This window comes from Erpetoichthys calabaricus, chromosome 16, assembly GCF_900747795.2.
Source record: "Erpetoichthys calabaricus chromosome 16, fErpCal1.3, whole genome shotgun sequence".
In the NCBI taxonomy this organism is placed as follows: domain Eukaryota; kingdom Metazoa; phylum Chordata; class Cladistia; order Polypteriformes; family Polypteridae; genus Erpetoichthys; species Erpetoichthys calabaricus.
In genome coordinates, this window is record NC_041409.2 from 3,448,137 (window position 1) to 3,457,834 (window position 9,698).

Genomic DNA, 9,698 nt, shown 5'->3' on the forward strand with positions numbered 1-9,698 from the left:
CATTTACTATTTACAGACAGCTGACCAATTAAAGGGAAAACTACCGTAAACGTGTGGTTAAAATAGTTGCTGAGTGTGGTCATTTCTATATATCAGCTTTTAACATCCAACCATACTTACAGTAATACAAAGCTTGATGGACCCATCTACTTACCAATTTGTCCACTGTGGCCTGAAGAAAAGACCTCACTGACCTGGATGGAGGGCTGATTGTTGTTTAGCAAGAACTTCAGTCCCAAAGACCAGTCAGCTTGTTAACACAGTGGTTGAAGTGACCCTGGAGAGAAAAGCATTATTAGCTAAGACTGCGCTGATTTGAGATTCAAAGAAAAACAGTCAACTCTCGATCACTTGACTGACAATGTCACAATAATGTGGAAACAGTACGTTTTAACAAGAAAAGAATCAGGTTGTGGTGAATAATGCACCATAAAGTTAACCTTCACAGATGAAGTGATGCAAACAATGTAAGATATGGTCAGCTAAGTTGTGCCATTCAGTCCAATGACTTGTCGTTCCCTTTGTCCTCAACAACGACATGACTACACATATTGTATGGCATATACTAAACCATGTCTACAGGCCCAAATATGTCTTTCATATAGTAAAGTGCTCTGGTAGCTCTTTTATGGTGTGGGTGGACTTTACTGACATTCTTTAGGTCTAATGAGTTTCAAGGTGGTGCAGTTGTAGCTCTGCTGCCTCGTAGTAAGGAGATCACGGGTTCACATTCTGAGTCCTCCCTGTGTGGAGAACGCTTTGAGTAGTGAGAAAAGCACTACATCAATATATCATTATTAAGATGAGATCTACTAAATAAAAAGTGAACCCGAGTGAACACATGCATTCCATCTTTAAGGAAGTAAAATCTTTGAAGATGATCACTTGCGAGCTATTTACCGTGATTTGTGTTAGAAACCACTGCTTCTTCATTAAAGCAGCAAGTCAAAGCTTTACATTTGATATGTATATCTCAGACTGGTAGTACTTTACTAAATTTTGTTTCTTTACAAATTTACAATTTTTTTTATATTGTAAAAGTTTGTATTGTGTTACCATGCTGGAAAGATTAACTCAATGCAGTACACCCTCTGCTATTTGGAAAGTTTAACAAACCAAATTAAATTGATAACTTGTAATTTACACTTCAGTCCCGTTTATCTTCTAGAGGACACTGGCTGCCTATTTGAACAAAGCAGGATACCCTTTTTGGCTTTATATATGGGATGGAGAAAGGGGTCATGTGAAGGCCAGTGCATTGACGAGTGATTCACACTACCCTTCTCACTTATGAATCACACTGGTATATAAGTGCTAGTAGAGAAAAGAAAATATAACAACAACATTAAAGGCTTTTATTAAAGGCTTTTACTGAAACACACTTGTGACCTGAGCTAAGCTGCACAAACAATACATGTAATAGGAAATAGGCTCAATTAAAAATAAATAAATAAACTTCATCAGCTACTCAGCCATATTATAGTTATATGTATCCAAGAGAACCTTTAATTTAATTTTCCTAAAAATATTTACTCTCTCAAAAATTGTCACAGAACAGCTAGAAAGGTATGCATTTTCTCAGATAAATGGGCCTCTTGTAATTTTTATCCATAAACACATGAATGATTTAAAAATATTCTTACATACTTCATGTCATCTAAACAAAAAAACAATCACAATTTAGGGAAAATCTATCTATCTATCTATCTATCTATCTATCTATCTATCTATCTATCTATCTATCTATCTATCTATCTATCTATCTATCTATCATATAGTGCCTTTCTCATCTATCTATATATTATATAGTGCCTTTCATATCTATCTATCTATCTATCTATCTATCTATCTATCTATCTATCTATCTATCTATCTATCTATCTATCTGCTATATAGTGCCTTTCCTATCTATCTATCTATCTATCTATCTATCTATCTATCTATCTATCTATCTATCTATCTATCTATCTATCTATCTATCTATCATATAGTGCCTTTCTCATCTATCTATATATTATATAGTGCCTTTCCTATCTATCTATCTATCTATCTATCTATCTATCTATCTATCTATCTATCTATCTATCTATCTATCTATCTATCTATCTATCTGTTATATAGTGCCTTTCAAATCTATCTATCTATCTATCTATCTATCTATCTATCTATCTATCTATCTATCTATCTATCTATCTATCTATCTATCTATCTATCTATCTATCTGTTATATAGTGTCTTTCAAATCTATCTATCTATCTATCTATCTATCTATCTATCTATCTATCTATCTATCTATCTATCTATCTATCTATCTATCTATCTATCTATCTATCTATCTATCTATCTGTTTTATAGTGCCTTTCCTATCTATCTATCTATCTATCTATCTATCTATCTATCTATCTATCTATCTATCTATCTATCTATCTATCTATCTATCTATCTATCTATCTGCTATATAGTGCCTTTCAAATCTATCTATCTATCTATCTATCTATCTATCTATCTATCTATCTATCTATCTATCTATCATAGAGTATACTGTATGAGCATATTTATGTGAATGTGTTTTTGCTTAATATGTATATCTGAAAATGTATTTTAGCCGCAGGTGCACAAAAATCTTCGTACTTAAATGCAACAAAATGCTTCAAGCAATTTTAAGTGTTAATCTATAAAGATGTCTTTCAGTCACAGTAACCATAATGCTACAGAAACTGGATTTATGTCATAAAAAACAACAATTTGATTCTGTTATTACTACTATTAAAAAACTAAAGAGAAGAAGAAGAAGAAGGATGTATTATGTATTAATGTATTAAATTAAGCATTGTAGGACCCTGTCTCAAGTCCACCTCAAGAACCAACACAGTGTCTCAGTCATCATTTACGGCCAGTTTAAAGATCAGTGTGATATCCAATGTGCACTTCTTCAGGATGTGAGAGGACTTTAGTGAAAACCCAGAGAGGTATGAGGAGAACATGCAAACTTCACACATGCGATTACAAGCCCAGGAACTGAACCCAGTACTGTAACGTTGTAGAGCAATATCTGCATTTAATGATGTATTAAATTTCTTAGATAAAAAAACTTCCGAAAATAATATAGCCTAATATATAACTAAACACCATAGAAATGGAGATTACATAAAACCAATGTTATTTAAAAACTGAATAAAGGATTACTTTGCTACGCATCCGAAGTACGTCAAATAAAAACTGAGCCAAAACAGAGCTGATATATAAACTTTATAAGGCTCATTGATATATTTGTTCGAAAGCACAGATTAGATGAGGCACTGACTCGTCTTCTTGGCTCTAAACAGCCCAGACGAGACGCGGAGCCGGGAGTGGCGGAGCCCTCGCGCTGCTCTCACGCATTTGCAGGCTTACCTTTCGAGGTTTTGTTACCAGCAAGCCCGAAATCTTGTTTGTGCTCCTTCGTCCCTCTTCTGTATTTAGGTCACCTGCAGAAAACTTTTTCAATCTCCACTGATGTAGTGGGGAAAAAAAACAACAGTGGAGTTTTCAAATCCTGAGTAACAGTAGCGAGCAATTTAAAAAAAGATCCAGTGGAACGATTATCTGGTGTAAGGAGCGCCGCCACTGGTTTAACCCGAGTCCGACCGTCCTGATGCCGCAGCACGACGCTTGCGGGTCCCTCCGGTGAATGCCAGGCGGCCGGTAGGGTTGTCTTTCATTCCCAGTCGCATCAGTCTGCAATGGGAATTAAGCTCACTCTGAGTGCTGCTACATTTGTGGCATCAGATCATAGAGCAAGTACACTTTTATGCAAGGCGGCCCTTGAATTGTGTTACTTTCCAAGCAAATCAGGATTTTTCACTAAAGCTCACAGGCAGCGACCACTTCGCTCCTGGCGCTTTGTGCACCGCGCAGTGATGGACGGCTTGTGACTTTCTCTCGGGACCTTCCATTCATGAGTGAAATCTCTCTCTCCGCTCTCTCACTCGCTCTCCCTCACACTCGCCTAAATTATTCCTTACAAAAAGTGGTGTATAGGCCGGAAAACATTGGTCACGTTTAGCCACAGCGACAGCGACCAAGCGTTAACCCACAAGCGTGCACACGTGGGCCTGATTCAAAGACTTTCTCTTCATTCACAAAAAAAGCCCCAAAAAAGAACATCCTGGTCTTTTTCAGACGGGCTTGTGCATGATGTTTATTCCTTCCTTTCTTTCTTTCCTTTCTTCTCATATTTTCTTTTTCTTTTATGTGATTCTCACCTCCTGTTCTTTCACTGTGTTTTCTTCAGATCCTTATGAATGCTGGCTGGTGATTTTTTTATTTTTGACATTTCTTCAGGGAGCTGGCAGAGCAGTTGGTCTATTTATTAAGAATGCAGACCATGCTGGATGGGTGCTGGCATGGTGAGATTTTTAACTGTGACAATCTTGGCAGCAGCCTTGCCTTTGGTTATTTGATCCCATAGTATGATACACCAAAGGGAGTCTGTTCAGAGTGCCAACCTTCTAATTAGGGGGTAAGTCCTTAGTTTTCCTTTACTCCCAAAGGCGTCTTAGACGGCGATGAGCATATCCTTATTTCAAAGAGTCTCTTGCATTGAAAATAGTTAGCAAATTAGGAAAGCCACCTCGAAGGGCGTTTGACACAAATACAGGTGACTACCACAGAATGACATGGTCTTTAGTGACAACAGTGTCTTGGGATCATCTGCCCGTCAGAGGTGTGCAGAACACTGAGCTAAAGAACACACTGAAGGGTGCCTGTGTGGAAATTCCAAATCAAATATCCTCTGTCTCAGACATTAAGTAAAAGTACTCAGTTATGCTCATCACGATAAACAGTGGGACACTATGACAGAATGAATGCGTGAATTCACTTGAGCTGTCTCCTCAGTAACAAACATTTGAAATGAATTCCTTTTTATTTGGTTCAAAAGGGTGGCATCGTGCCACAGCTGCTACAGCTGCTGCCTCATATAGAACCAGCTACGTGGGTTCAAATCCTGCACTTTTGTTGTTTGTCTGGAGTTTGTGCCATCTCTGATGTCTGCATGGCTGTCCCATCTAATACTCAAGTGATTCACACACCTAAGTGTGTGTTAGTTCATTGGTGACTGTGGGGGTGTGTGTGAAATATGTGGGACCTTTGATGGACTGGCAGCCATTGCAGGGTTTGTTCCGGCCGCTCCACCACTCTGTCATCATAAACTGTATTAAGTAGCTTTGAAAATGTATATTATAGTACAATATATGCAGGGCAGGTGCCACCACTAAGGCAAATTAGGCGTTCGCTTAGGGCGCAGATCATAATGGGGGAAAAGCCAGCTGCATGGGTTACATACTGAACCGTCGGTTGGCACACCAATAAGTCTGGCCGTGGGTGCAAAATAACCCAACACCTGCACTGTTGGTATGAGGCCCTTTGTACACACCGCCCGTTGCTACTACCGACTGGATGGTTTAGTGAGGTCCTCGGATCGGCCCTGCCGCGTTCACTCGCGGCCTTTGGCGGAGTGCCGAGAAGACGATCGAACTTGACTATCTAGAGGAAGTAAAAGTCGTAACAAGGTTTCTGTAGGTGAACCTGCAGAAGGATCATTACCGGTTGCGCAGACCTGTCGTTGGACGGTTGGACCCGAAACCTCTTGGGCCCGCTTCCCCGCCCTCTCTCCGGAGAGGCGGGGGGGGGGGGGGGGCTGGGGCGGAGGGGGCGGAAGGGGTGTCCTCCCTGGGCATCCGTCCGCCCCGTCCCTCGCTCTGGGAGGTGGGTGGCGGTCCTCCCCGGGGCGCGGCCTGGACGTGCGTGGCCTTGGAGAGGCCCGGGTGGTAGGCGCTACCCTCCTGGGTGCCCGCCCGGACCTCTCATCACCAGGCACGGCGGTCAGCCAGTTGCCTTCCCCCCCCGTTGGCCGGCGGGGAGAAAACCCGGGCACCTACCTGTCTGCTTCGGCGACGCGGTTCAATGAGCGTCTAATAAAATATAATAAATATAATAAATAAAATAAAATAAAATGAGCGTCCAATTGTCTAATGGGTAGCGCCTACCACCCGGGCCTCTCCAAGGCCACGCATGTCCAGGTGGCGCCCTGGGGAGGACTGCCGCCACGCCACCCACCTCCCAGAGCGAGGGACGGGGCGGACGGCGGTCGGGCGCGGAGGGCGGAACGGGGGGAGAGGGGAAGGACGCCCAGGGAGGACGCCCCTTCCGCCGGAGAGAGGGCGGGGAAGCGGGCCCAAGAGGTTTCGGGTCCAACCGTCCAACGACGGGTCTGCACAACCGGTAATGATGCTTCCGCAGGTTCACCTACGGAAACATTGTTACAACTTTTACTTCCTCTAGATAGTCAAGTTCGATCGTCTTCTCGGCGCTCCGCCAAAGGCCGCGAGCGACCACAGCAGGGCCGATCTGAGGACCTCACTAAACCATCCAATCGGTAGTAGCGACGGGCGGTATAACTATGAGGTTACACTTTCCATTGTGACAGTACATTACATTTACATTTATTTGCTTAGTAGGTGCATTTATTCAAAGCAACTTTTAACAGAGGTCAACATAATCATCTCCAGAAGGTTCTTGCTAGTAGGACTAGCTCTGGGTGCAATGACACCAAACTAGATTAATAAGGCCTCAAAACTGATGGATGCGTGAAGAGTTCCTACTAACGTAACACAAGACACGTTGAGAAGAAGAGTAACGAGCTTTCAGGTAAGAGATGAATAGGAAATAGCTACACGTTAAACAAATCTACATACTTTTATTTACTTCTGTATAAAATCTCCAGCCTGATCAATCTGCTTCTAAACGTCTGAAGTGTCCTAAGCAGGAAAATTCCATTTCACCAGCTTGAAAACAGCAATGCCCTATGGCCTGGAAGGCATCACTTCTCTGACTGCTGTGCAGCTATCCATTTTCCTTTGTCGTTCTGGTAAAGAAATTTCATGGGCAACTACTAGGGGGCCAATCTATGATGGTTGTGTTCCTGACTTTTAAGTACTTCACCAATCATTTTACACCTCCACTGCCCATATATGTATGCCCAACTGATACGTGAGCATCAATTGTGGAGATTTTCCCCTTCACAATAAAATAAGTCACTGTCTTTGCCAGGCATTTTTCCATTATGAACAAAGAACACATAAGTAAGGTGTCATTTTATATTTGGGGTTGAGATTGGAAATATTCGTTACAATCCCACACATTTTAAAACTGTGAGCGACTTCTAGGGAATTCCAATATGCCCATGACTTTCATATGTAGTGTACCGTATATACAGGAGTATATATTGCAAAGTCAATGGAGGCTCTGATCGGGGCGCTCGAGAGACTGATTGAGGAGTCTGAGTGTCTGGGCTTGTGAGCGTCCTGGATAAAAACCAAGATCCGGGCCTTTAATGACCTCTTGGGCACGGCCGTCAGCAGTGTGTCTGTCTGAGGAGAGAGCGTCGACCACATTGAGAGGTTTAAATACCTCGGCAGCGACATTCATGTCTCTGGTGACTCTTCCTATGAAGTCAGCAGACAGATTGGAAGGGCATGGGGGATCATGAGGTCGCCGGAAAGGGGTGTGTGGCGCAAAAGGACGAAGGTCCAAGTCTTTAGGGTCCTGGTGTTTCTTGTCTTGCTATATATATATATATATGGTTGCGAGACATGGATGCTATCCAGTGACCTGAGATGAAGACTGGGCTCTTTTGGTACTGTGTCTCTTCAGAGAATTCTGCTGGTTTGCCTTTGTGTTGCTCACGGAGTCCTGAATGAGGCACATCACCTGCATTGTGAGGGAACGTCAGTTATGGCACTACAGCCATGTGGTGTGATTCCGAGGGTGATCTGGCTTGCAGGATCTTCATTGTTGTGTACCTGAGTGGCTGGACTAGGCCAAGGGGGCACCCACATAACACCTGGCTGCAGCAGATAGATGGTCTTTTCCGGAAGGTGGGACTAGACCGCGTGTCTACCTGGGGAGGTGCCGTGTGGTGGGTGCGGCAATGTGTTCTACCAGTGCCTGCTCCTCAACCTGACTTAATCTGACCTGCCATATGCATCTTCTCGCTTAAACTGACAACAAAGACTGTGCCTACATGGCCTACAACTGGTGTTACTTTATTTGTTTATTATTCTTTCAGTTTGCTATCATGGCTAACTGTTCACTTGCATGTAACCATCTAATTCCCTTCTCCAGCTCCTGAATACTGTAATGGTACCTTTACAGTAGCTTTAACTTGTATTGCCCAGTTGAGACTGGGAAGCAAGCTTCCCCAACCTGACCTGACCTGTATAGGTGTATGTCAACAATTAGTTTTACAACCCTAAATACCGAGGGCCTCTCATTAGTCCTCTGAATTACTCAGGGAGTGGAAAGTGCAGCAATAACTATTTAATACTACTTTGGGAAAAAAAAAATCTGGTGAACATTACAAAAAGTGGGCCCCTGACAGCACCTGCTCAATTTGTGTCAGGGAACTAAGACAATGGACGAAAAATAGAAAGAAGGGACTTGCTTTTGGTACTCTGATGACATGGAGGGAACCCAAAAATCATAATGATAATTGGTATTTCCGCTTCTTCAAAATTCAATGAAATAACAAAAAGAATCAGAAAGGGATTGTTTATCCTAATTTTTCATTAGCAGTACCCCCCTGTACCACATATGGATCTGATGTATCAGTCCTTACTTCAGTGGACAGTCTTGATTCTGTAGAAGGGAGAAAGGTGGCGATGAAGAATTTGTCCCAACATCTTCAATCAATGAGCCCAAGCCATTCATTCAGGATGAACTTAATGATATAGGAAGAGTCTATCTAGGCGTTCCCAAAGATGCTGCAGAATTCTTTTGTTCCAATTCAAAGATAAACCAAACAATACTTTTTCTATAGGTACTGAAATAGAGAAGAAGAGTTTGGAGCATATTTCAATGAAGATGGTAGGTTAGCATCATGCGCTGATACAGCGTGTCACTGCTCCCACCACATGACAAACCAACTCAGGATCCCAAATTAGGACCCAAGTGCAGCCAGGCAACGGGTGACACCTCAGCACCACGCTAGTTCAGATGGAGTGGAACCAGTATGAGGCTTTTTATGGTGCATGGAGTGCCAATTCTGCCACCAACTCCCAGGTTTTTCCCTGCAGGTTGGAGGACCTACATGCAGGGCTGGATGCAGATTAACGTCATACCCAGGACAGAGCAATTACAGGTTAAGGGCCTTGCTCAGAGGCCCAACGGAGTAGAGTCACTTTTGGTGTTTACAGGATTTGAACCGGCAACCTTCTGATTGCCAGTACACATCCCTAGCCTCTCCACCCAGATGTAAGCTTGGCAGATATTACAATGGAGAAGAACGGAGACCATTAAAAGACTCATCCAAAAGAAGCATAAAAGGAGTCCTTCTTCACATCGGTAATAAATATGTATCAATACCTGTTGCTCATTCTGTGCATTTGAAAGAAAACTGCTAGAAAATAATGAAAAAAATCTTCTTGAAAGAATTAACCTCCAACGCACCATTGGTATGGAGACCTGAAAGTTCTGTGTATATGACTGCGTCAGCAACCAGGGCATAGAAACTTCCCATGTTCTCTATGAGTGGGACCACCGAGCCAAAAATTTACATTGGCTAGAAAAACATCACAACTGAAAGCATCATCAGGCATAGCTTGGTGGATCCAGATAAAGTGCTACTACCACTGTCTCACATTAAGCTTTGTATAATG

General features: G+C 42.5%; 1 protein-coding gene across 6 annotated transcripts in view; it reads right to left on the reverse strand.

Annotated features, from left to right (window-relative positions):
• Nucleotides 1-3,926, reverse strand: part of LOC114666816 (ATP-sensitive inward rectifier potassium channel 10-like) — a 48,886-nt gene extending 44,960 nt beyond the window's left edge. For 5 of the 6 annotated variants that reach the window (XM_051920179.1, XM_051920175.1, XM_051920176.1 and 2 more), the window contains exons 1-2: nucleotides 3,394-3,924; nucleotides 155-277 (exon numbers count right to left, since the gene is read on the reverse strand). The gene's annotated coding sequence lies outside the window, so the exon portion shown is untranslated. Of the gene's footprint in view, nucleotides 1-154; nucleotides 278-3,393 lie in introns of all 6 variants that reach the window. The other variant, XM_051920180.1, reaches the window with a different exon arrangement.
• Nucleotides 3,927-9,698: the final 5,772 nt, after the last annotated feature.